Below are 25,737 nucleotides of genomic sequence, written 5' to 3' on the forward strand. Positions count from 1 at the left end.
ATAGGCAAGCGAGATGTTAGATAGGTTAATAAAATAAAACTGAAAAGAACGAGGCAGACAGTATGACCCGAAGTCAGTTGGATGCTGTAGAAAATGACACAGCCAGACAGGGTAATATGGAGCAATGCAGACCTTGTGACCCCCTCGGGGCGTTCTGGCCCCATCTGCAGGCTGTAAGCCTGACTCATACAAATGGACCTGAGTAAAATGGATCACTCTGGGTGGAATCGATGAGGGCACAGCAAGCTGAAAGCAGCCTCTCTTTGCGTCTGCCCAAGGCACGCTCATTTTCACCAATGCATAATTGATGCCCCCGTTGCAGGCTCACAGTTTTATTGCTCGTTGAGACAGGAGTCAGTGGGATTATGCAGGACCTCGTGGGTGGGAGGCGAAAGGGTGCTGCTCTGGCCGTCCCCTCTCCCCTCCCCCGCCCCTTCCCTTGGGATTCGGACACTTATTCAGACAGTATAGATTTTGCAGGCAGATGGAGGCCGCATAATACAGCCAGACTTATGAGAGCATGGTCATCGAGGGGAAATATGCCAACATGATAAAACTGTCCGCTTCATGTTATTACCCCGCCGTTCCCTTTTAATTATAATGCATCATGCCCAAGCGATCGCTCAAAAATGTCATTTTCACCAATTCGGTCCAAAAAGCAACTGTAAAACTGAATAAACAACTGGGAGGCCTTTTTCAAAGTGAGAATGAGTGCTTTTGTCATTGTGCATTTTTTTTGTGTTTTCGAAAAACGACCATGCGCACACCAGAGAGAGTAAACAAAGCACACACTAACATTTTATCTATATATTTATAGGATTATGGATACGAATCTGTGAATAGACGAAGAGGCCAGACAATTTCCATTTCAGAAATTTGAGAGATAAAGTGATTAGATTTTTCGAAACTACGTATTTTGACAGCCATTACTTTGCCCTCACTGATATTCTAAGATTTGATTTCATCTTGTTGTCTGTTGATTATGTTTGCAAAATCTGGTTACTCTGACGATCGCCATTCAATTACTATTCCACTAACACATCTACATTTATGTTATTATTTTTTTATCTAGGCTGACTATGCCAGATAATTACTGCGACGAGTTAGCATCTCTGAAAGTTTACCATGTTTTTTAAATCACACCAAACCAACCAAGGAAGGTCAGTATGAAGAAAATAACAAGCGGCAGTGAAAGCGATCGCGAAAGCGATCGCTATTGTTAAAAAAAACAAACGCGCCACAGCGAAACATGTGGTTTCACTTATCGCGCCCGTGTCTGGGCATGATAATTGAAACCACATGGCCTTTGGTGCGTGTAACAGACACCAATAGGCCATGGGCGGAGCAATGCGCCCGCCTTTGGCCTATTGTGTGCTGTCTTAGTAAACAACACGCACGCAAAGGCCAATAGCGGGCAACCAAAGGAAAAGCACACGCACGAGCGTGTGTGATTCCAGGCACCGGTTCTGAACCCCGTGCAAAAGGAGTCTCGCTGTGCGAGCACTGTTGCGCACTGCATCGCTAGGCGCGAGACCTAAAAAGGGGCTGTTTGAATATTAGAATAGAGCAATCTAGCCATAGGACTGTGATACATAGCTTGGACCCATTTCCGGCATCTCTCCCTAACCCCAAATGCAGTAAGTGTTGCCCAAAGATATTCCCAAGCCACCCGATGAAATGCTTTTTCAGCATCTAATAAAACCATGCCCAGGTTAGTTTTTAACTTCCCTGCAGTGTCAAAAGCCGCCACTGCCTTGTATAAATCCATGGTGCTGTGAAAAAACCAAGCCGGCCATCATAGGGGCTAACCGGGTGGCTATTATCTTGGCAAAAACCTTAGCATCTGCATTAATTAAAGAGATTGGGCAATAGGAAGCCTGTTCCTCTGGTGCCTAACCTTTTTTTAAGAAAAAAAGTTTATTAGCAATATTCCATGAGTTTCGCCCAGTTACCCCAATTTGCTTGATTACCTCTCTTAGCACCAGGGCCACTACACATTTACGGCTCTTATAAAATTCAGCAGGAATAGCATCCTCCCCAGTCGCCTTTCCCAGCGGGAGCCCCCCTATTGCTTCCTCAATTTTCTCCAATGTAATTTCCTGCTCTAATAAGAGCGAGTATTCATCCGTCAAAGCCGGGAGGTTATTCCCTTCCAGATAGCTCTTCATATTTGTCAGATCGAGCTGCATCTGGAGAGTATAGTTGTGGATAAAAAATAGAAAATTGATCAGCAATATCCTGTGGGCGTCTTTATAATGTACCCCCCTCGCCCTTAATGGCTTTGATTGTCGTCTTAAGGCGATTATCCATAAGCTGGTGAACAAGTACTTTCCCAATTCGATCTCCATACTCATATCGTACTGTCTTATGCTTAATGAAGCTCGCCGCTACCTTCTCTTTTACAACCCTGTTTATCGCCACCTTGTTCTCCACTAAAGAGGCATACAAAGAGTCCTGATCTACTGCCCCCTGACGGACAGCCTCAGCATGCTGTAGTTTGCTGGGTATGAGCCTTTGATAGGCTTCCTTAGCTAACTTCTCTCGTTCTATATTCTGTTGATAAACAAACTGCTGGGTAGCAACTCGAATATATGCCTTCATTGCATCCCATACCACAAAAGGGGAGGCGGACCCTAGATTATCTTCCATGTGTTGCCATATTCAGAGTAAAATTAACTTAAACACATTTGGTGTTAAATGCAGGCTCAATTTTGACTTTTTCAAAAATGATGACAGTGCGGCACTCACCTATCTCGGTCAATATAGTTACTGCATCTGTCCGGGGCTACTTTGCCAAAGGTATGTACCCTATACCCACCTGAGAGGAAGAATAGGGGATGTTAGACATAACATCTGTCTCAATTTACTACACAAATCTGTAATCCGGATACAGTTATAGCCGTGCTGAGATTTCACTAACGATTGCACACTGCTAGTCCTCTTGCTGACCCATGAACTTCAAAGTACTGCTTGCATCATAATCATTTCTACCTTCTCTCTTTCGCTGACAACCCCTATTTTTCCTCACATAAGGTTTTTAGTACAATTCATGTGCTCAAATTGAAAAACATCCCTGAGCTCCTCCCTTGTAGAGAGGGGGTTGTAGCCCGCGTTGGGACTAGGTTCCTAACGCGAGGAGGCACCCCTATGATGAAGCATGACACCTATGGTGTGTGAGGGGAAACGTCCTTAAAAAAGGGATCCTTCCCCATACCAGTCGGTTTTCTTTCGGATGTTTGTTATTTTTGTTTTTCACATTCTAGTAGTTTCTATACCTTGGACCCGTGGGGTCTTTTGTGAGTTGATCATATGAGTGGGGAGTGTGCCCACGCAGGTCCCTAAACCTCCTCTTGGCCCTCTTTGTGTGTGTTAAAATAGAATTCTATCACAAAGTTTGCATACTCTTTGCAAATGTATTTTTGACTTGCATCTTTTGTCTCTTCAGCTATCCACTCATGCATTGTTTTGTTGAATGAATTTGTGTCAATGAATGTATTTGATAAATGAATCTTTCTCTCCCATATCAAGAATGATGGAGTTTGCACTGTGAAACTGTATTGAGGAGCGTTCAATTTAAGACTGAAACCTTAGATAACATTTTTAAATCTTATCCAGAGTCTCTGGTTATTTCCATTGAGATCTGAAAATTAGTTAACTGTTAATATCACCATCAACTAACTCAACTAATGGTCAATCGACCAGAGGAAGAGTGTTGATTTGTGAAAGATTAGTTAGGCATTTAATTCCAAAATTGTTTGGTTTGAAGGGAATTAACTAATCAGAACCTAAGCAAAATATAAAGACTTGACCCCCCAGCAAATTTCACCCAAGGAGATTGTATGAACATAGAATAAATGTGTATGGACCCTATCGAGATATTTGGTTTTATGTGAATTGTTCGTCATTGGGGATTTCCGCTGGATCAAGTCAGTAAAGTGCCCCGTGCAATATAAGCAGTGATTATAATATCCTAAGCAGCAATTATCTGAACATAAACAACGGTACCATAAAATCAGTTAAAAAGCCTTTAAAAACAAGCATTTGGGACCTTATAAGTATTTAGTTATGCAGCACAATATCCTTGGTGCAACAACATCAACTGTTGCATGGCTAAACACTAATAAGGCCCCAAAGGTGAGACCTATTGGCTATGCCAATGCTTGTTGAACCAGGCCTGTAAGCCTGGCAGCGCCCGTACCTGAGGACGCCCTCTCTCTGCATTAGATGTCCGCTGCGAAGTTGAGTGCAGCGACACTAGACTGCCCAAAGAAAGAGACTAAAAATATGATTTATTATATTGAGAGAAGCAGTGTTATCTGTTGTCGGCTAATCCATAAGAACCCATAGATATGTAGTGTGAGAGCCTAGATAACAAACTTCCAAGTCAAAAGTGCTTCAAATAATGACAAAAATACATTTTATATAGTGCCTCATATCACACTTTTTCTGTTTCTAAGCCTTTTAAAGAGCAGGGGGTTCTGTTACCCTATCAAACGATGCTCAGATTACCAATCTCTAAACAATGGAAGGCTGGATTCGAATTTGTGACCTGCAAGTCATAGTTTGCGTTAGTAGTGAGCGTTCAACTCGCTGAGCCATAAAGTAGACAGGCACTGTCATTGACAGTGCGGGATCTTTAAATTTCGGTCTTCCCCCTTCTTTGGACTTGAAATAATGCACTGCACCACCCCGACATGTTGCGTTAGTCTAATAAAAGCTATCTGTGTACTGGGTACTCGGATCCGCCGAACATTAGAGTGAAAGCAGGGTCCATTGCATGGGTGCAGATGGAGGTTCAATTAACACGTGACGCAGAAAACCGAGGAAGCGCCTTAAGGGGATAGCAATAATATTTAACAGCCGTACTCCACTTACACGAGTATCAGAGTGAAAAGAGATGTTTTATTGTTGTATGACGCTGTATAACCAATTTATTAAAAGGCATGCACTCCTTTTCGTACCACTTGCAATCTATTGCACCTCAGCCTTGGAGAATGTATTAGAAAAGTTTACACCACTGGAGAACTAGGACAGGAATTAAATTCTTCCATAAATGTAACCCTAAAATTCAACAACCAAAAAGTATTTATGGGGTTATAGTGTCCTCTAGTGGCACTTCAAAGCAATGCTGGAATAGATCTCGGGATGCATCTATGTAGTAAATACAAAGATGATCGGAAAGATAAGAAATTGGAAAGATAAAGAGGAAAGAAAGCAGAGGGCGTAGACGAGCTGGGAAATAGAAAAAATTGGAGAGAGAGGCAGAGGGAGTTGTGTGCGAGCGCGCTGCGCGCAAAAGCACTTAATGAGCCATGACGGCTCGTAACTGTAAAACAAGGCGATAAGAAAGGCAGATGGCAGCTGCGAGCGTTCACACGCACATGCGCGCAAGCTTTAGGCCAGGAAAAGCTTGTGGGTAGCACTTTGAGAACCCCCTCACTAAAAGTCAAGCAAGCAGCGCATGCGCTGCTCTAGGCTCGACCTAAAAAGGTACATCCCTGGCGAGCATTGAACACAGCTCTACCAACCAGGAAGGCAGCACTGCGCAGTCGCGACAGCGTGCCTATTTATAGGTAGCGGCTAAAACAACTAGCCCGCTAACCTCGTAATGGCCCCCCCCCGATTCCCTCAGGAACGGAGCAATCCCCAGTGAGCAGCAACAGTCACCAGGTCAAAAAGGAAGATCATCCTGGAGCCATTCTGAAGTCATCCGATGACTTCAGCCAGGCTAGTCCTGCAATTATCTGGGGAACTCATCCCATGCCATCCTGGAGTATGCCTATAGGGCAGAATATTTAAATGAGATGACTCTATAGAGCCATCAGAGAAACTACCCCAGGATTAGTTCCCGATTACTTCAGTGGAAAAGATGTGATGATCATTTACTACTGCAGGAGGACCTCATGATGGTTTCAGGATTAGGGTGGATTACTCCAAGATGGGTTCCTGATTACTTCAGTGGAAAACATGTGATGATCTTGTACTGCTGCAGGATGATCTTGTGGTTTAGGGTGGATTATTCATGGATGATTTTATGAGTATTTCAGGATGGGGCTGTATTATTACAAAATGATCATGTGATGACTTGAGAAAGAGCCTGTATTACTCAAGGATTTTCGCAAAGTAACTTTATAAAGAGACTGTATTATTCGATGATCACTTTATGATGGCGATGTATTACTCCAAGAAAGAGTTCACCAAACTGAGTTGCGAGCTGATTTCTGGTGAGTCTCAAAAGTCAGAATAACAAAGAAGCCTTTAAATTCTGTGTTTAACTGTCACATTTGCTGACGATTCAAAGACAGAAGTCAATGTAAAGCTGCTTTATTATTTTAATGTGGGGACTGGTGTTTACTTTTCTTTCTCCGACAGCAAAGTAAGGGATGTTTTTAAAGTACAATATGTGGCAATGTAGGTTGTTTTTTTTCAAATACACAATAAAATGCAAAAACCTGTAAATGAACAATATGCATCCAGTAATCAGGAAAGCAAAACCTAAGCACTAGTTTGTAATTCTGAAGTGTACTGGAAACAGATTTTAATAGGATCAAAACAAATCAAGACACTTACTTGATGATGCATCCATGATAAATATTTACAGAAACCGGATTTCCACTTTAAGATTTGTGTGCTACATAATTTTATTAATAAAACGACATCTGTGCAATTATAGTGGTTATTTTAATGGAAAATGTGCTGTCTGTAAATGCAAATTCACTACCACACGACGCTTTAGTTACATCCAAAAAGCACACTGCCTCCTGTCCATTAAAGGTAAATGGGATCCCCACGCAGAACCGGGGAAGGATGTAGTGGCCCAATGGTGGCCCTCATCCCGGCTGAGCTGACACAAGGCCGGAAGGATGTACAGACTGTGTCCACTACATTCTAGGCATGGACAAGAATGAAAAAGAAAGGTAGGGCGACAGTTTATCCACTACACATCATGCCACATAATTCCACTACACAAATACACACCACACATTTCCACCACACACAATTCAGCAACTAACAATTCAAAACCAACCCACATAATTCCACTCTACACCACTCCAAAACACATGGGTAAAAGACATCATCATAGTCACATCGCTTTTCAATAAATTGTTAGCTGTGTTCGACTTTTCGTAGGCAGTATTATTTGTGCTGTTTAAAATGTCTGTGTTGCCAGAGCATGTTCTACTACCAGGGATTTATTAGTGGGAGGGGCTAAAAATAGTAGGATAACGCTTATAATAAGCATTTGAAGTGCAATAGGTCTTGCATTTGCAAAAGTTTGAGCTATTGGAATTGTAAATGGCAATGCCTTTTATGTATTTTGAAAACCAGCAAGCGGTGCGTAAAAACGCACTTTGTACTTATAGACCTTGCTTACAAGAAGTAAGGCTGGTAGTAAAAGAGAAGCAGCTATTGCCAGACTTGCTTCTCATAAGCAATGACTATAAGTATAAAGTGCTTGTTTACGCACCTCTTGCAGGTTTTCAAAACACAAATAAAAGGCATTGTCATTTACAATGCCATTAGCTCAAACTCTCGCAAATGCAAGACCTATAGCATTGCAAATGCTTGTTCCATTTTATCTGTAGAGCAAATCTCAGCTGCAAAACTCCCCAATAATCACTGCTTCACAGGCTGTATCCAAAAAGAAAGTTAATTCTTTGTCTGAACAGACGAAAAGCACTCATAATCTGTTCTATGGGGGTACATGCTGCACACTGTTACTCTAGACTGATACCTAGCATCTAATCAGAAAAGTACAATCAAAGGGAACTATTGGGATTGTCCGAAAGCAATAATTCTAAAATAGTTTAAGAGATGGCTGTGGTTAGATTCTTCTGAAAATCATTCCCCCTAGCACTGTCATTGGTGGACCAGTCACAGATTGTAATTAGAGGGATTGGCAGGTATTTCTCTAACAGTTAAGGGATTACCATGGGATACTTTCAGTTCACTATTTTATGTGTGCACAGAAGAGTAAACCAGAAAATGCAGACCTGGCCTGGAATTCATTTCAGCTTACCACATAAAATTTACCAAACCTTACCTGTGAGGACTTCAGGATATGTTTAGGTTAATCACCATTCTGTGATCCTGTCTTGGCATCAAAATCACTTCCCTTTTAAACATATTTGTCCCCTCCTGTAAACCATCCCTTCTTGTACCCTGTCCCGTCACCCAACTCCTCCCTCCTCCTTCACCTGACCCGTACCCACTTCTCCCATCTATCCCTAGTCTCAACAATCCCCATCGTGAGTCCTGTGTCCTTTCCTGTCAGCTGTACACTACACCTCCCATCTGTCACAAATCTGCTTTCACCGCCTGTCAACCATCAGCTACATCACACCCTTTGCATCTGTTCTCATATATGGCCATTCCCCTGGTTGCGCCTTGGGCTTATGCCTTGAATTCACAACCCTTTCCCATTTGATTCCATCTTCACCCACTAAACAATGTCAACTCATTACTTCGCTTAACTAGAATTTCCTTTTACTGAGACCTGTCCCAGGTACATTCTACTAACAGTTCTCCTAACATCTAACCAGTGCCACTCTTTTCCTGTCCGCTTCTGTCAATCAAACTGCCACGTTCTGCCACTTATCTCTCAATCCAATACCCTCCAATCTCACCCTCTTCCAAGAACCATATACTCAGACTATCCATACCCATCTTCTTCTGTCATATTCCCCTCTGACTATCTATTTTTTCATATTGTCATACTCATTAGGCTGCTCCAGCGGCCAGCTCCCTTTTGTTAGCCCGTCTTCTTTTCTGACATCAGAAAAATGGTAAAATACTCATATCGATTTATAGTAATCTGCAGGTCACAAACTCAGTTTTCCATGCATCTGAGATTAGAAAATGAAGTATGATGAAAGAGTGTAACAGTAACAACTGTCATTTACAACTTTTAAAACATAAAAAATATTGTATGAAAAAAAGCTATTGCCTGCTTCCCCATCACCACATAAAGTCTTCGGTCACTTTCACCCACATACTCTGTCCTCCATCATCACCCACAGTAATCAAATGTTACTCATTTATGGCTCTTACATCACATAATACTTCTGGGACCTAATTTATAAAATGGTTTAATAGTTGCAAAGCCTCAGATTCGGGAAATCTGAGGGTTTGTAATCGCTAAAACACTTTTTGTCGATTACTAAATCAAAGTAACAATCCAAAAATGTTTTTCAATTTAATAAGCGGGCAGTGGTGGGCCGAACTAGCAGAATTTAAATACACGGAGGTAGTGTACTGTAATTGCATTTATATAGCGCCTACTACGCCTGACGAGGCATTGAAGCGCTTTTTTCGGCGAGTAGCATGCTACTCCGGAACCCATAAAGGATTAGTGTTGAATTAGTATAGCGAAATGTGAAAGTAATTTGAAAGGTGGATAGGTTAGTCAGTTATTTGGATTCAGAAGGATAGAAGAGGGTAAGAGGTTTGCATTTATTTAGCGTTGCTACCCCTGATGGGGTGTTGAAGTGCTTTTTTTGGCGATTAGCACGCTACTCTGGAACTCATAAAGGATTAGTGTTGAGTTAGTATAGTAAAATAAGAAAGTAATTTGAGTGCTGGATATGTTATTCAGTTATTTGGATAGAGAAGGGTAGCGGAGGGATAGAAGAGGGGAAAAGGTTTGCATTTATGTAGTGCTTGCTAACCCTGATGAGGTGTTAAAGAGCTTTTCAGCGAGTAGCAGGCTACTCTGGAACCCATAAAGGATTAGTGGTGAATTAGTATAGTGAAATATGAAATTTGAGAAGTGGACACGTTAGTCTGTTATTTTGATTATAAAGGATAGTGGAACATAAATAACCTGTGAGATCCCACGAAGTTTCTGCAATGGACGTAAATAGACATGTTGTACTGTGATTTAGTGCAGGGATCATGCGGATAGTGCAAAAACAATAGTGCAAACGGTACCACACTGTGCACCAGAGGGTGCAGCTGCTCAAGTTGATTTTACTGCTGTTTGAGTCAATTTTCTTCTCAAGCGGCAGCCTTCAGATTGCAAACGGTTGCAACTGCCTGCAACCACCCGTGTTAGGAAATTGTCACCGCATGTACCCCTAGCGACTGGAAATCACGTTGGTGGGCACCAAATCTTGCTCACCAAATTACCGTTCTGGAGCCACGTGAGAATAAAATCACACCACACTGCGATTGGTGGAAGTTCACCAGACTCTGTTACACCAGTAACACGAAGTCCCCAGAATGACACCAATTATGCCAGTGGAACAGAATAATTCACCCACCCATCTAAATGGGTTAGGTAAACATTAACAAATCACTATTTGGAAGGGACATTTTAAGGGCACCCCTTCCAAATACCGAATCTTTAAAAGATGTATGTACATCAATATTTTTTCACCAAATCCAAATTGGTGTCACATAATTTGCAAACAGGAAGTGCATGGCTCGTCTGGCTACAAAATGATGCAGCTGATACAAAGTTCCTTTAAAGTCTTTAAGGTGAACTTCATCACAGATTTCAAGCTATACATTTTACAGGTACCAGGTTACAAGCTAATACTAAGTAGATGGCTTAAGTGCCAGTTCCTGAGGGGGTGGGGATGGGGACGATCCTGACCTTAGACAAACAGGCATTGGCAAAGCCAATAGGTCTCTGCAATGCAAAAGCTATTGGTGTTTCCAATGTCTCTTGGAATGTTACATGGCTAAAATCATGGGAAAAAGTACTATGACAAGAACAGTGCTGGCTGAGTCATAGGGTTTGTTTTGTCTGGCAGATGGGCGGGACAAGGAACACAAAATGGGAGTTTGGTATGGTAGGTACTCTTGCTCTGATCTGCATTGTGAAGTATGTGCAGCCCCCCATACTCACTTTATATCACATTGCTGCTTTGTTTTTGCAAAGCAACTGATCATAATAATGTTTCAAATAGCATAAGCCTTGCTAATGCCACATTAAAAAAACACACACAACTGCATGGCTGGGTTATATTAACGTCTCTGCATACACCAATGGGAAAAGTGGAAAGGGACAAAAATGTGGAATGTCACAACTAAAAAGGGCATTGTTCTTTTTGAAGAAGTCTACAGATCACTAGAGCCTCTGTGTTTGGAGGCATTACATGTAGGCACAATACACACCCAAGCCCCATGGCACCCCAACCTTGATACCAGGTGCATCAATATATATGAGGAAGGAAAATTAATATTTCAATTGAATCAAGTCCCAAGTTCCTCCTGTGGCCACTCTGTCTGTCCTGGTTGTTTCTTCATTTTCATTTTTTCTCCTTGCCCTCTTGTGCATTCCATGCCTCCTGTACTCCCCATGTACACCTATACACACCGTGCTCCCCACTTACCACTATGCCATAGATGTTGACTCACCAAAATGCAAGGAGTAGCATAAGCAGCATCACTCATTTCTCTTGGTCTTCAAAGGAAAAAGTATGTTTCATCTTGAAAATGAAGATATAATGCTGCTTGGAACCTAAATTATTCCCACATACTGTTATAATTTAATGGCCCGCCTACTGTCACAGAGAAATCCAACATAGAGGGGACAATTTTTTTTAAAAAACGTAGGTTATGTACACCTGTGGCAGTAGCTTGATCAAATGGACTAAGCTGCTGTACACAAACAGACTGCCTGAGTGAAAACGGGTGACGTCATTTGTGACAGTTATGCGGTGGGTAGGGACACTAGGCAGGGCTCCCCACTCAGCTGTGTTATTCATGATAGCACTAGAATCACTGGCCAATGTCCTCTGTCAGGGAGCTCACTGTCAAAAGCTTGTTATTAATGATGCCTCCCTGCCTCCTTTGCTATATGCTGATGATATGATGCTATATATGAGAGGCATGGTAAAGGATGAGCAGGGGTCGGGGGCAGTTAGAGAATTGGAACAGTTTGGTGCAATCTCAGGCCTATGGGTCAACTGTGAGAAGTCATGTGTGTACTCCATCATGGACCCCGAGGATGGAGCAAGCCTGGAGCATTAGGAGACTCACTGCAGCTAGAACTGGTCACAATTAAGTACTTACGGGTCAGCATTTAGCTAATAGAAGAATGGCTTCCAGATGGTAACATTGTGGCGGCCGTAGCTGGTCTGCAGCAATTCATCAAATTCTGGCAGACACTCCCACTGTCAGTATTAGGCAAAGCGGCCCTGACGAAGTTGGTCCTCCTCCCTAGGCTGTTGCACTCTTTTACAGACCTCTCAATATCGCTACACCGAAGAATCTTCCAGGACATTGATACATTGCTCCTGCAGCTCATTTGGAGTCCCCATAAGACGAGGATAGCGCTTGTGAAACTAACATTGCTTACCTCAGAGGGGAGTTGGGTGGCGGTCCTTGACCTCGAGGTTTATTACATTTAGGTTTCCATATTAGTTTCCCTGACTGAGATAAGATACAAGCACCCCCCCGATATGCTGTGAAATGCAGCAATGAGCAACAGAAAAGTAACCTTCAACCTCTGAGAAGTGCTTTCCGTTAGACAGCAACACATGTTGGCATGTTTTACTAAGTTTTGAGATAGAAGCAATTTTTCAGTAATATCTGTAGATTATGCAGCAGATGATGATTTGTGTGGCATATGTGGAAAATCTATAATTATACAGAAGACAATGCAGCTGAAAAATCGCTTAATTCCAGAGGCCTTGACTATACCTCTAAGTAAAAGTCGCTTATAAGATGTGACCAATAGAATATGTAGTCAGAATATGAAGATGAGAAACAACAAGCTGAGAGAACACAGGTGAAAAGGACTCAAAATTGTGTACACGTCTAAAAATATTCCAACACTTTTTTTCCAAACCACTTCAACACTTACATAAATATTTTCAATGTATGTATTTTGGCACAGTTGTCATTTTAAATATTTCGCATCAGAGACAATACAAACAGCTGCCTAGTCTATTTTGTGAAAAGTGAGCAGGGGCTGCAGGAACTGCCAAGATCCGGTGACTGAGGTCAGCAACCCCCCCCCCCCCCTCCTCCCCAAACCGGCAGCAAGACTAAAACAAGCATTAAAAATGCAATAAGTCTCGCATTTACAAGAGGTTGAGCTATTAACATTGCAAATGGCAATGCCTTTTATTTTTGTTTTTAAAAGAGAAATAAAAGGCATTGTTATTTACAATGCCAATACTTTAAACTCGCGTAAATGTGAGGCCCATTGCATTGCAAATGCTTGTCTCGTGATGGAACTGTAATCCTGCCTTCCTGTCCCTGCCTAGAGGGCAGCTAAGGAATGAGTTTCCCGGAGATAAGACCTGATTTATTATGAGGTCTTTGAGCTTGACATGAAGGCCCCTTGATGTTTACAATCCCCAGGAGTCGTTTTTAAAACATAAATAAAAGGCCTAGTCATTTACAATGCCAATAGTTTAAAGTCTCGTAAATGCCAGACCTATATCATTGCAAATGCAAAACACATGATAAACTAGTCAGTAGTGCCAATTAAAAACAAATAAACGATAGAAACTGTCTATGAGAGACACAAAAACAAAAACAACTTTTGACACAGAAAACAAACAATCTATAGGGAGAGGATGTGGTCTAAGGGTCAGAGCGGCCTTTGGAGCTGGGAACCAGGTTGGAGTCTCGGCATCCCCACAACATCCTGTGATTGTGGGCAAATCACTTAATCTCCCCGTGCCTACCAAAAACAAGACCTATTGGCTATGCCAACGCTTGTTGTTTAAGGTTTTCTCAACAGGGTGCTAACTGCACTGAGTTGGGTGATAGCAGCCTTAACAGAAATGCTTCTGTGATAAGCAGCCAATTAGAATGTGGCAGATTTGCAAATGGAGCCGGATATGCGAATCCGCAGTGGTAGATGGGAGAAAAAGCACCTTAGTCTAATGGGGTGATTTAGGTTTTGAACTGGATTCACAAATCCACAGAGGATCCATGAATTAACAGTCAGATATTGCTAAAATGCAGCCTCTTCATACCCAACCGACCATCCTTTTAAACGCTAATTTCTGTAACACTATTGAACGGATTTACATAAAACCAACCAAAGGCAGTTCCTTGAGTAAAGTTCAGCCTTCATGGCAAATTTGGTGTAATTAGTTTTCTGTATAGAGGAATAAAGAGCCCCATAGAATTAAAAGGGCTGTGGCACTTTTGGGCCCCCTTTCCCCTATTTCTTGGCCCTGCTTGACAGATCTGCACTAAACTTACCTTGAAAAACCCCAACTCAATGTACCTTTATTGGAATGTTTTGACCCTATTCGTCGATCAGCATCATGGTTATTATGAAAAAAATGGCTTTTCTATGGAAAGTCTATGCAGGTGTATATCTTACTGAGTTATCCTACTGGTTCCCTCAGGGTGTCAGCTACTCCCTCGCCTCTGGATCCATCTGACTCACCGGCTCCCTGCACCCTCAAGACCAGTAATCAGCTACTCCCCGTCCTCAGCCCACTACCCAAAGGCCAGGTTCCTGCCCTCAGCTCCCTGCATGCCTCTCCCTCCTGGGCCGGGCTGCTCAGAATCGCCCTGCTCTCCCTTCCTACTGCTCCTTAAATGCCCCTCCTGCCCTGCTTCTTATCTAATGTATGTTACCCAGCGGGATTGTTGGTTAGTCTGAAGCCCAGACCCTCCCTACCCAACTATGCTGCAGTGACGGAAAACAAAATGATGGATCTCTCTGCTGAATGCGAGGATGGGCCAGAGCGTCACTGACCTCCGAGACATTACGCCCACGTCTCCCTCTGTGGTTCATGCACCACTTATTCATCGACTTTGTTTAAAGTGCCTTTCTCCAAGGGTGTACGTAGAGGCGATGAACAGACACTCATCGCTGGGAACAGACCCTTAAGCTTTGAATAGGATGCAAGCTTAAGGCAGAGATTGCAGATGTAACATCATGACTTTTTAAGAAGTCGATGAAAGCTCGAAAGAAGGACGGGATGGTCTTGTGGAAGAATCTTCTAATGGGAGAGGACAGAACTGTTTTCCTCTTCCGCCTCGTGAGTCCCACTTCTTCACCCCCTCCCAGCCCCGCCCCTTACCTTTCCCAACCCCTTCCTCCTCCGTACAGGCGGCTCCGGTCTCCAGGGTGCCGGTTTATTGGGCTGTCTGGAGGAAGAACGGGGGGCGCTCGTGCTCTTTTCCATCCTGCGAGGCGGAGGAGCTTCTAGGCCCCCCTTTCCTCTCTCGAGTCCTGCTGCTGCAAGTTGTTCCCAGTGCTTCGGAACAGGACCGAGCAGGCAGCAATCACACTGAAGGAGTGATGTGGCCTTGAAGCCCTCGTCCAGACACTGGCGCAGAGCCGAGTGGGAAATCCGGAGCTTGAATAAAAACAAGCGCACGCCATGATGTATTTGCTGGGCTTTTTCAGCTGAGCCACTTGGACGGCCTTGCCTGGTAAAGGCTTTCTTAAGAAACCTTTTGCGACGAACGAACGCAAAGCAGGCAAGGCCGTCCAAGTGGGACGGTTCAGAAAGCCAAGCACATACGTCACCAACCCCTCTTTTCCAATGGCTGGCCACCATTTACCATAAACGGTGACGCCAGCCAATGGAAAAGAGGGGCGGGGCTTAATGCCCCATACAGAAAATACCTGTTAACACTAAATCTCGCCAGCGAGACTGCGCATGTCTGCACAGTCTTACGCCAGGCGAGACCTAACAAGCGCACGCTATGACGTATTTGCTCGGTTTTCAGCCGAGCCACTTGGACGGCCTTGCCTGTTAAAGGGTTTCTTAAGAAACCTTTTGCGACGAACGAACGCAAAGCAGGCGAGGCCGTCCAAGTTGGACGGATCAGAAAGCCAAGCACATACGTCACCAACACCTCTTTTCCAATGGCTGGCCACCGTTTACCATAAACGGTGACGCCAGCCAATGGAAAAGAGGGGCGGGGCTTAATGCCCCTTACAGAAAATACCTGTTAACACTAAATCTCGCGAGCGAGACTGCGTATGTCTACGCAGTCTTAGGCCAGGCGAGACCTAAAAACTGCACGTCTTCGAGACAAAAGCCTTGACTGGGGAGCAAGAACCTAATTTCTTGCTGTAATTTATCACATCAGTTCAATAAAACAATGTGGTGTAACAGCCAGAGCTGCAAAATTTGGAGCTGGGGGACCAGCCAGGTTCGAGCCTCGGCTCAGCATCCTGTGATTCTGGGCAAATCACGTAATCTCCCGTGCCTACCAAAAATGAATGGAACAAGGTGCTCATGTTAGCACTCCAATAACTTCGGGTCAAGCTTGCGCTATATAAAGCTGCAAAAAAGAAGAAGATAAGTGCTGCACATGGCTCTCTAAAAACTGAAATACCAGCTGTAAACAGAACGAATGGAACATCATACACAATTTTGCCATTATTACTGACCAGATGTATTGCTGGTGGTCCCATAATGCCGAGTAGGTCTCGGTCTGCTGACAGACCCAACAGCAATCCAAGAGTAGCTTTCCTGAGGGGTGGACCCTGTGCAAGTTGAGAACGGGCAGGCAGCGTGCCATATCAGAAGGTTTAACGCACAAACGACTGTTTCCAGGGCAGAAACACTGGCCCTAGAAAAAAGCCAAACACTCCATTGCGAAAATTGTTTATGGAGGGATTTCCGAAAAAATGCAGTGATGCCTATCAAATTAGTTGCATTGGGGGTGGGGGGGGGAAGGGGGAGGGGGTAAGCGTGTATGCAGACACTACGAGTTAACCTACCACACAATTTGTTGCCTTTACAGAAGAGGAAGTTCGAAAAAGTGAAATACGCACATGGTTTTGGTAAATGTGGACAAATACAGATACATTACTAGTACGCTGTTGCTCAGGAGTGAAACAATATTTATTAAAAGACACGCATTTCCAAAACAAACATTACACAATCATTACCCGATACGATCTACCGAACATCAATTTGGCGCTGACGATTTCACCTAGCAGAATCTCCAGGTCAGCAAGGACTGGTGAGACTCGGTCTTGAAGTAGTCTGCACGCTGTAAAGTGTAAAGTAGCACCCCTATTCTCTTTTTCATGGTCCTCTTTGATTCCCCATAATACTCTAGCGTGTGCCCACAAAGGTTGGCTGGCAGTGGCACTAGTAGGTGACGTAACTTCCGGCGCCACCGGATGTGCGTATTAAAGGGATTTAGAGGCATGCTTGGACACAACTGTTGGTATGGTTCAGTTGTTGCACGCGCAGTTGAGCGCCGTGAGGGCAGAGATGCTGGAATGCAACGCTCCTATTAAACCAGGGAATTCAATGTCTTTCATCAAAATGTATGTTTCTTCAGTTTTATATATTGCTAATTCGCCCTTAAGATACTATATGTAGTACTTTTGATTAACACCTGTTACATTACACAAGACCACACTCTTGTTTTCTCAAGCGGGGGGAGAGTGATTTGCACAGAATAACAGGATGTTGAGTCGACACTGAGAGTTCAACCTGGTTCCCCATTCCAAAGTCGGCATCTCTGACAGTAACACCAAAGCCTCTAAAGTACTCTTGTTTTATTTGGGTTACATTTAAATGGCCTTACTTATATTAAGTTAATGCGCTAATTTATTTCTCTCAACTGTTTTTTAAATGTCTACGCTATTTCTTTTGTTTTGTGCCATGCGTGGGGTACACAAGAATAGTGTAATTGGGTAAAGAAAAGGAAGTCTGAGTGACTGGCGAGCGATGCAGCAATATGATCTGATAAGCGCCCATGCCTGACAGTTTGCCTACAATACATTACAATCCGGAGCTTTACTGTTGTGGACTCAAACACCCAGAATGCACCAAGCATTCAACCTGTCATGAATGGGGAAGATTACGTCTAAAAACAATATTACCATGTTCTTATTGTGACCTTACATAAACTTGGTTAATCGGTTCTCCACGTGCATCATAGTGCATACTGCATATCATGCAGGAGGCACCAAACCAATTAAAAAATGAGTGCATAGAGGAGGAGCCTCATGTCTTTAAACCAAATGCTCTCCATGCAGTGACGTGCAGCCCTGCAAAGAACAACGCCCGAGGGTTTAAACCCATATTAAGCGGTGGTTTAATCTAAAGCCGTCAGTTTGTTTCCAGACCATAAACATACCTGTCAACTTTAGCTTCTCTGGAGGCCAGGCAAAGCCCCTACTCGCACCCGTCCCTTTGGAGTTAAAGCAATGCAGGAGTGAGTCACGTTTTAACAAAGGAGCATTTGTGCCTGATATATGCTTCGAGTTGCAAGAATGTGTCAAGGACCTTTAAACCCCAACCCCTACACCAATGCAACAAGCATTTGAGGAAACAATTAAATGGTGCTTGAAACCAGACATATTTGTACACAAGCATAACCTAGCTTTTTCAAACACTGTAATTCCTTACTTAAGGCAGGCATTCAGTTCACTTAGCTTTCTTAGAGGGAGAGAGTGTGGATTAACGGCTAGGGAAGCTGACCTTCAAAACTCGGAAGGTGCAAGTGATGGAGCGGGTAATTCAAAATTTAGTATACCCCCTCCCCCCATTTCTGCATGTTTACATTAATCCGAATAACCTATTAATTGTAATATTATTAATTTGTTTGAAGTGATAACTCACCAATTATAATAATAAAAGAATTACACGAGGGATCTGCATTTGCATAGTTAAAACTAATTTGTATACTAATATATGTACGCATATTAATGTTAGAAAAATTAGTATATTGCATGATATATGTGCTTTTGTTATGTAATTGTAAGTCGCACCAGATGACATCACTGGGTGAATATAAACGCTTTAAATGCTGCTATTATGCTAGATAATTACATACACATAGGGGAATTAGCGAGGGTTTAACATTTTATTAGCCATTTCCATGTTTTAATTACGTTTTTTGTTTGTTTTGCTTAAGTTGACCATTTGGACTTAAGAAAAGATGGCTGACTGAAACACACGACGTGACTACTACCGTTTCACGAGGTTTCGGGTGAAGTGCGCCTGCGCCACCGCCAGCAACAGTGGCCTCATCCTGACCCCAGCAAGATGTACCCGTCAAGGACACACTGGGAGAATTGCCAAATTTACCAAACAATGAACTGTCTTTAACACCGGAACCAGCAAGTGTGATGACTTAACCTAAAAGACTATGGGCCATATGTAGATAAATTATATTTACCGATTCATAAATACCGAATTTTACCGATTCGGTATTTATGAATCGGTAAATAGTATGTAGGTAAACAATCGGTAATTATTACCGATTCGGTAAATATCGGTATTTATGAATAGGTATTTACCGAATCGGTAATAATGCATCCCTTTCCATTCATTCCTATGGGCCTGGAGGCCCATAGGAATGAATGGGAAGCCATTTACTATTACCGATTCGGTAAATACCGAATCGGTAATAGGGGAAGCATATTCATGGGTGGCAGGGTGTCACATTGACACCCTGTTGCACCCCTGATTCGTGCATGTGTGCACATGTGGCGCACTTACATGCCCTAAGGGCATGTATTTCTGCCACATGGCACTTTTAAATCAGCCAAATATAGCTTTTTGAAAGGTATTCGTTATTTATCATCAACCTGTAGTTGGTGGTAAATACCGAATCCCTACTACTGAAATTCACTCACTTGAGTGCTCCCTACATATGATTTAAGGATTCGGTAATTTACCGAATCTGTATTTTACCGATTCGGTATTTTACTGATCCCTTACCGATTCGGTAAATTACCGAATCCTTAAATCATGCCTCCTACATCTCAAATGCCTAAATACCGGTCGGTAACGGGATATTTACCGAATTTCGGCCGTTACCGACCGGTATTTAGCTACCTATATATGGCCCTATGTGAGAACTTTACTGAATTACCCCAAACCAGCCAATCAGGACAGTCCAAAACTCAATCTTGATACATTTTGACATTGAATTCATTATAAAAGAAAGTAGAATAGGGCTTGAGGGTGGTTCGAATTGTCTTGCTGCGAATTTCCTGACGTTATGCTGACGGAGAGGATGGTGACACTGCTGGACAGCTGTTTCCCTGAATCTTTGACAGACTGAATGGCGGCCTGACTTTGATGAATTAGAGATTTTTCCACGACTTGACTGACATGGAGGACGACAATTAGCCAGATAAGGTAAATATGATGTTCCGTAGATTGACTAATGATTTATTGAATTTTACAACTAATTAGATAAATGAAGATTTGAATAATAACCAATTGTGTTGAGTCGTTTATTGAAGAAATTAGCTTAAGATTGAGTATAAAATAGAAGAATTGGGTCACCAACTATCAAGTTCAACTAATTGATCCATTGATTAAATGGAGGGAATATCTCGAGTTTCAGAGAGTTATAAAGATATTCAATATGTGTTTAAGTAAATAAGGTTCTTTAGGTGAAAAAGTATTCCTTCCATTTACAGCGCTTGGAAAAGGATTATCCCTCTCGTGAGAACAGATCAAGTGAGAGTGAGTGTTGGTGTTATGGGCCCCACCAATGAATGTATTGAGTGAATGTTCTATTGTGATATTTGGTCTGTGACGAAGAGAGGATTTGACATTCCGCGCTGCATCAGTTTTTCTGGTAGCAGTATGATGGTTAATATTGTCTTGATTTGGTGATTATTGCTTGTACATTGCTTATCGATTATGGACTTTTGATTGGTATTGGTTTATGTATTAACACTCTATGTTGAGTTGCGTCGAGTTCTATGTTGTTTGACGGCTTCTGGGATGTAGGAAGTCGGACGTTTGTGACGGTTCCGTAGTAGAGCAGAGGCAAGCGCTGCTCTCGGGAAAGACAGAATTATTGTTGCCCTGTAAGTGTACAGGGGAAACGTGTAACAAGTGGAGTTGCACGACGCATTGTCTGGGTTCGATTCGGTAGCATCGTCGCGTGTTGCCATTAGAGACATTTTTCTGTATGAGAGAAGTGTGCATGGTAGAGAAGGTCACCTGTGAAATTTTGGTCTTAGGTACCAGGAGGTCAGAAGGTACTCTGATAACGCTTATCACTGGAAAGGTAACAGGTGTTCTCTGAGCTTGCTAGAAGGACAGAGTAGAGGGAAGTGCTACTTTGTTAACGAGTGACATAATTCTGTAGTAGGACAGACTGTTCGCTGTTCTCGGGAAAGACAGAATTCTGTGCGAATGTACTACAATTTTCCTGTGTGAAAGTGTGTGAATGGAAAGGCATTCCGGTTAATTGCGAAACTCTGGTTTTATTTCTCAGGAGCATTGGGTCTCCAACTAGGTGTTTTAACTCTGGAGAAGCGGTTAGCTAATGCTTGTTAGACGGGTGAAGTAGAGGGATGTGCTACTTTATCAACAGAAGTAACGATTCTGTAGTAGGGCAGAGGTAAGCGCTGCTCTCGGGAAAGGCAGAATTCTTGTGAGAAAGGTCTTTTGCTATTCTTTGGTTAGCGAAGAGGACAAAGGTGGTGTTTTAGTGTTGTTACTAACTGATTTGTAAATTTGAAACAAAACTTACCGAGTGAAATTTGTAAAGGAGGGGTAGACAGGAGCAGGAGCTGCAGCAGCGGTTGCAGACGTCAGAACGACCGCGCTGGGATTGGCCAGTCAGTTGGAAACGTTAAACGCTCCTGATTGGTGCGTTAGTGTGAGTCGCGCTAGGAGTGGAGAGTCACAAGGTGACGTAGACGCATCTGATTGGTGCGTTAGTGTGAGTCGCGCTGGGATTGGAGAATTGTAAAAGTGACGTAGACGCTCCGGATTGGTGCGTTAGTGTGAGTCACACTACGCTTGGGCAGAATAACGGTACAGTCGTAAGGAGAGACTAGCGATACACGGAAGACAGGAAAATGTATTACGATCCACCAGAAAAGGAGAAAAAGTCCTGGTTGGGAAGAATTAAAATATGGTTTAAGAAGGACAAACCGATTGTAACTAGGGAAGGACAGTTACTTCCTCCACCGAAAACCCCCGCATCCTTTATGGTTGCGAAATATGGATATCATACTTGTATTTGGTTAGACAATTGGGTAAAGTATACGAGAAACGACGGAGTCTTGGCTTTCCCAGAACATGGTTCATTTAATTTGGCAGTTTTGAGAAATTTAAGAGAGAAAATGATGAATTTAGAGCCAAGACCTAGACCGACACAATTTGAAGCATTGACAGAATGGGAAGATGAGATGCATGACCGAGAGAGACAGAGGAGTGGCGGAAGGTATAGGTACATGTTTGGTAGACCATATGGACATGAGAATCATGATGATCGAATGAGAAGATGGCGGAATGCGAGTATGACTGAAGGATTGTTTCCCGTAAGAACTGCAGAAGAGAATGGAGGAAGAAAATGTACGGAAAAAAGACATAATGTAGAGTCGAGAGGGTATGGAGCGAATGAATCAGAGGATGATGTTCTTGATGACATGTTTTATAAAAATCCACCACCGTATTGACCAGAACCAGAAATATTAACGCCAAGTGCCCCAATGAAAGAAACTTTATGAATTATAAAGACAGAACCAATGTCTCAAGATTTAGAGAAAAATAATTCCATTAGAGAGACAGAGAGGAAGTCAGAGAGCAGAATAAATGGTGAAAATTCAACAGAATTAGCAAAGACAACCTTAGAATTAACAGAGAAAATAAGAGAACTGACAAATGCTTATTTTCGATAAACAAAAAGATAGCGAGCATTGTTTAACAGTCATAAACAGGTTGAACAGCCAAAACTGAGCCAAAATGAAAATCCATGGAGACAGACAATAAGTATGATCGAACCAAGTGTTTCGAGCAATCCGTTTATAAGCCAGAATTTCACTGAGAAGAGTATAACGACAGTGGAGTCAATATTGGGAACACAAAAGAATTCGGAACAAGGTAGTGTAGAGAAGCCAGTAGGACCATCTACAGAAGAATTAAGTGAATGGTTGAGAAACTTGCAGAAGAAAAACAAAGAATCCCAATCAATAGATGTGTCAAAATTACGAATGGTGCTGGAAGAATTAATAGTAGGAACTATCCCCACAGAGAAATTAAAAACTTACCAAGATGAGGAATTACTATTTTTGTGCAAAAGCGTGACACGGAGAGCGAAAAATCTATATGAACAACTAGAAGAAGTAGCAAATGAAATGGGTATAGATATTTAAAAGGTAAAAGCTTTGCAAAAACCCTATTGAATAGATTTCACTGAAAAAGATATTGAAAATTTGAACACCACAGGGCGAATAAGTCAGATTAAGGAAATAATTGTCTTATTGAGGAAATGGGGAGATGTGGATAAATGGAGAAGCAGGTGGTATCGAAAACGAGACGATGCCTCAGATAAGACATTTGCAGCATGCCCTGTAAGAGAAAAAGAAAAGGAGGATATGTGCATGTCCCATGGACAAGACAGGATATTTTGTCCTTTACAAATGATTTCCCTCGACTACGTGAAAAGCCTGTCGAGTGGTATAGACAAGTGGACAGATTTGTGAAGTTGTCTAAAGTATTATCGATTGACTTGAATAGTCTATTCGACATAATAGTACCAGCAGATTTATGGACGGAGTGCAAGCTCATGATTAATTGGCCAACTTAGGAATACCCTAGGGATCCAAAAACAGGGGCACCAGACCCCGAGGTAATGAAGAAATATGAAAAGGTTATGGCTTTTCTGAAAAATAAAGTACCTCCTAAGGAGACAGATTGGGTGAAAATTGACAGAGCACATCAGGAAAGCAAAGAGTCAGTACACGCATATTATGAAAGACTAATCTTGGACTTTAAACAGTTTATGGAGATGAAAATTTGAGTGAAAAGGATTTAAGTCATTTTGCATACAGATTTGTATATGGTCTACGTCCGGAAATTAGTGAGATGATAAAACAACATACTGTAGATTGGCAAAATAAGAAAATAGATGAAGTATTGAGACATGCTAAATATTTCAGTGATGATATTGAAGCAAAGTAGCGAAAATTGAAAGAAAAGGCTATGTGGGCACAGGTAAAGGTAGCGGAGAGGCAGGAAGCTCAATTAGCGGAACAAGCGAATAATAAAGGATCAAGACCAAAATTCAGTCCTGGGAAAGGTAAAGGAAATATAGAAGAAGCTAAGAAGAAATTTCCGGGGGGCGCTAGGTGGCGCAAGTGCGGAATGGCTGCCTCTGGGTGAAGCTCCCGCAGTCCGGTGTCATAATCCGACCATTACTCCTACTTCAATGCCAGCTACCGATTGAAAATAGCAAGGAAATGGTAGCGGAACAGTTGCTGATCAACCCAGGCGAGTCTCGCGTGTGACGGAGAAGTGAGAAGTCTGTGAGCGACCGAGACTGCTTTGGCCGGCGACGGGACCTGTTTGATCGGAGGCCAGGCCGGGCGGGGCTAGACTATGGGAGGCCGCGGCGTCCATGTGGTGTGCGGGCCGCATCGGCCTGCTGATCGTGGCTGCGGAGACGGGTGCGTGTGTCATATCCCTCCCATCTGCGGTGGCTGGCGCGCGAGACCAGTATGTCCATGCGTGCGCCAGCTCGGCTTGGGAACGACCACGAGGAAGGTCAGCAGTCTAGTTGTTTAGAGGTGACCCGACTCGCACCAATCACGGAGCACTTCCGGGGGCAGAACTATTTCAACAGCGAAGCCGCCGGAATCGGGGCTTCGTATTGCAGACCCGAGCCACGTCGGAACGTGCTCGACCAGCAACCGGACCCTTGTCCGGACCACGCAAAGGCGCCAACGAATCCCAGACCCGAGCGGCGTGTGCATCCGCACGTAGCCGCCAGCACCGTGTCCCTTCAACACAGGAGCGCTTGAGAGGCACGTCCACTGTGATTATTATTTCGGCGCAGGAGCGCGTTTATTTACAGTTACAGTTACGGCTCGTGCAGAGGCACGGAGCCGCTTTCTACCTTACTGTGCAGCTCGTGCTCAGCGCAGCGGGCAGTCCTTTCTTATTTCGGCGCAGGAGCGCGTTTATTTACATTTTTATTCACTGCTCATGCAGAGGCACGGAGCTGCCTTGTCCTTTGAAGCTTCAGCGCTAGAGCACCTTCTCTTGCCCCACGCATCCCGTGAGTATAACGGGAATGCGTTTCCTTTCACTACCCTTCTGCCATTCATACCAGGACAGGAGGCATTTGATGCAGAACTCCACCGCGAGAGCAGAGGAGTATCGGTGTTCCTGGTGTGCCCTTGGTCTCATGGTTACTCAACGCAGGAGCGCCCTCCCTAATTTCAGTTCGTGACGTTGCTTCCCTTGCTTTCAGGCCGCGACAGACAGTCTTCACCACTCTGGAAGTGCTACGTCCCAGGTGACTATAATACCATATTTTGTCATTTATGCTTGTCCTTGTGGCTTGTGTTTGGCGTGTGTGATGCCCATTTGCTCCATTCCTTAGGTTGCGCCCACCATCAGAACCCCAGTGGTTCCAAGGGCAGGCTTCTCCCGGCATCATCCCAAGCTGTTTCCGCCCTCCTCTGGCTGCCTCCCCCGGTCCCCTTTTTTGTCCTAGGTAGTATCTACCCTATCTGGGAGGTAAAGGGTGCCGGAGGGGGTTGTTCACGTCGCTTCTGCGGGATTACTCCACACAACAAACAGTAAGCGGTGTGGGGATCTGACAGCGTGTACTTGGATGGCGGACCGGCCGTCACGACATCCGGGCAAGATACGAAGAACAGGAATGCGTGAGTACGGATTTTCACATTAAACGGAGTAGCGGCCATTGCGAGATACGAGCGCGGCCTTCATCTGTGACTGCGCTGGGTGTGGTAGACGAGTAATCGAGGAGATTTGAGGTCCAGGCCAGACACATTGCAGGAGGAGGCGGCAGCGGGGCCTTACCCCAGCAGCAGGATTGCAATCTGCAATA

At 43.4% G+C, this 25,737-nt stretch overlaps 1 long non-coding RNA gene across 1 annotated transcript in view; it reads right to left on the reverse strand.

The window, feature by feature from the left end:
* The window catches only part of LOC146831048 (uncharacterized), a 62,012-nt gene extending 44,997 nt beyond the window's left edge, over window positions 1-17,015 (reverse strand). Inside the window, exons 1-2 of the long non-coding RNA XR_014961225.1 lie at window positions 16,835-17,015; window positions 16,331-16,512 (exon numbers count right to left, since the gene is read on the reverse strand). This is a non-coding gene — a long non-coding RNA (uncharacterized LOC146831048). The remainder of the gene's footprint in view (window positions 1-16,330; window positions 16,513-16,834) is intronic.
* Window positions 17,016-25,737: the final 8,722 nt, after the last annotated feature.

Source organism: Triturus cristatus, chromosome 5_1 (assembly GCF_964204655.1).
Source record: "Triturus cristatus chromosome 5_1, aTriCri1.1, whole genome shotgun sequence".
Lineage (NCBI taxonomy): Eukaryota > Metazoa > Chordata > Amphibia > Caudata > Salamandridae > Triturus > Triturus cristatus.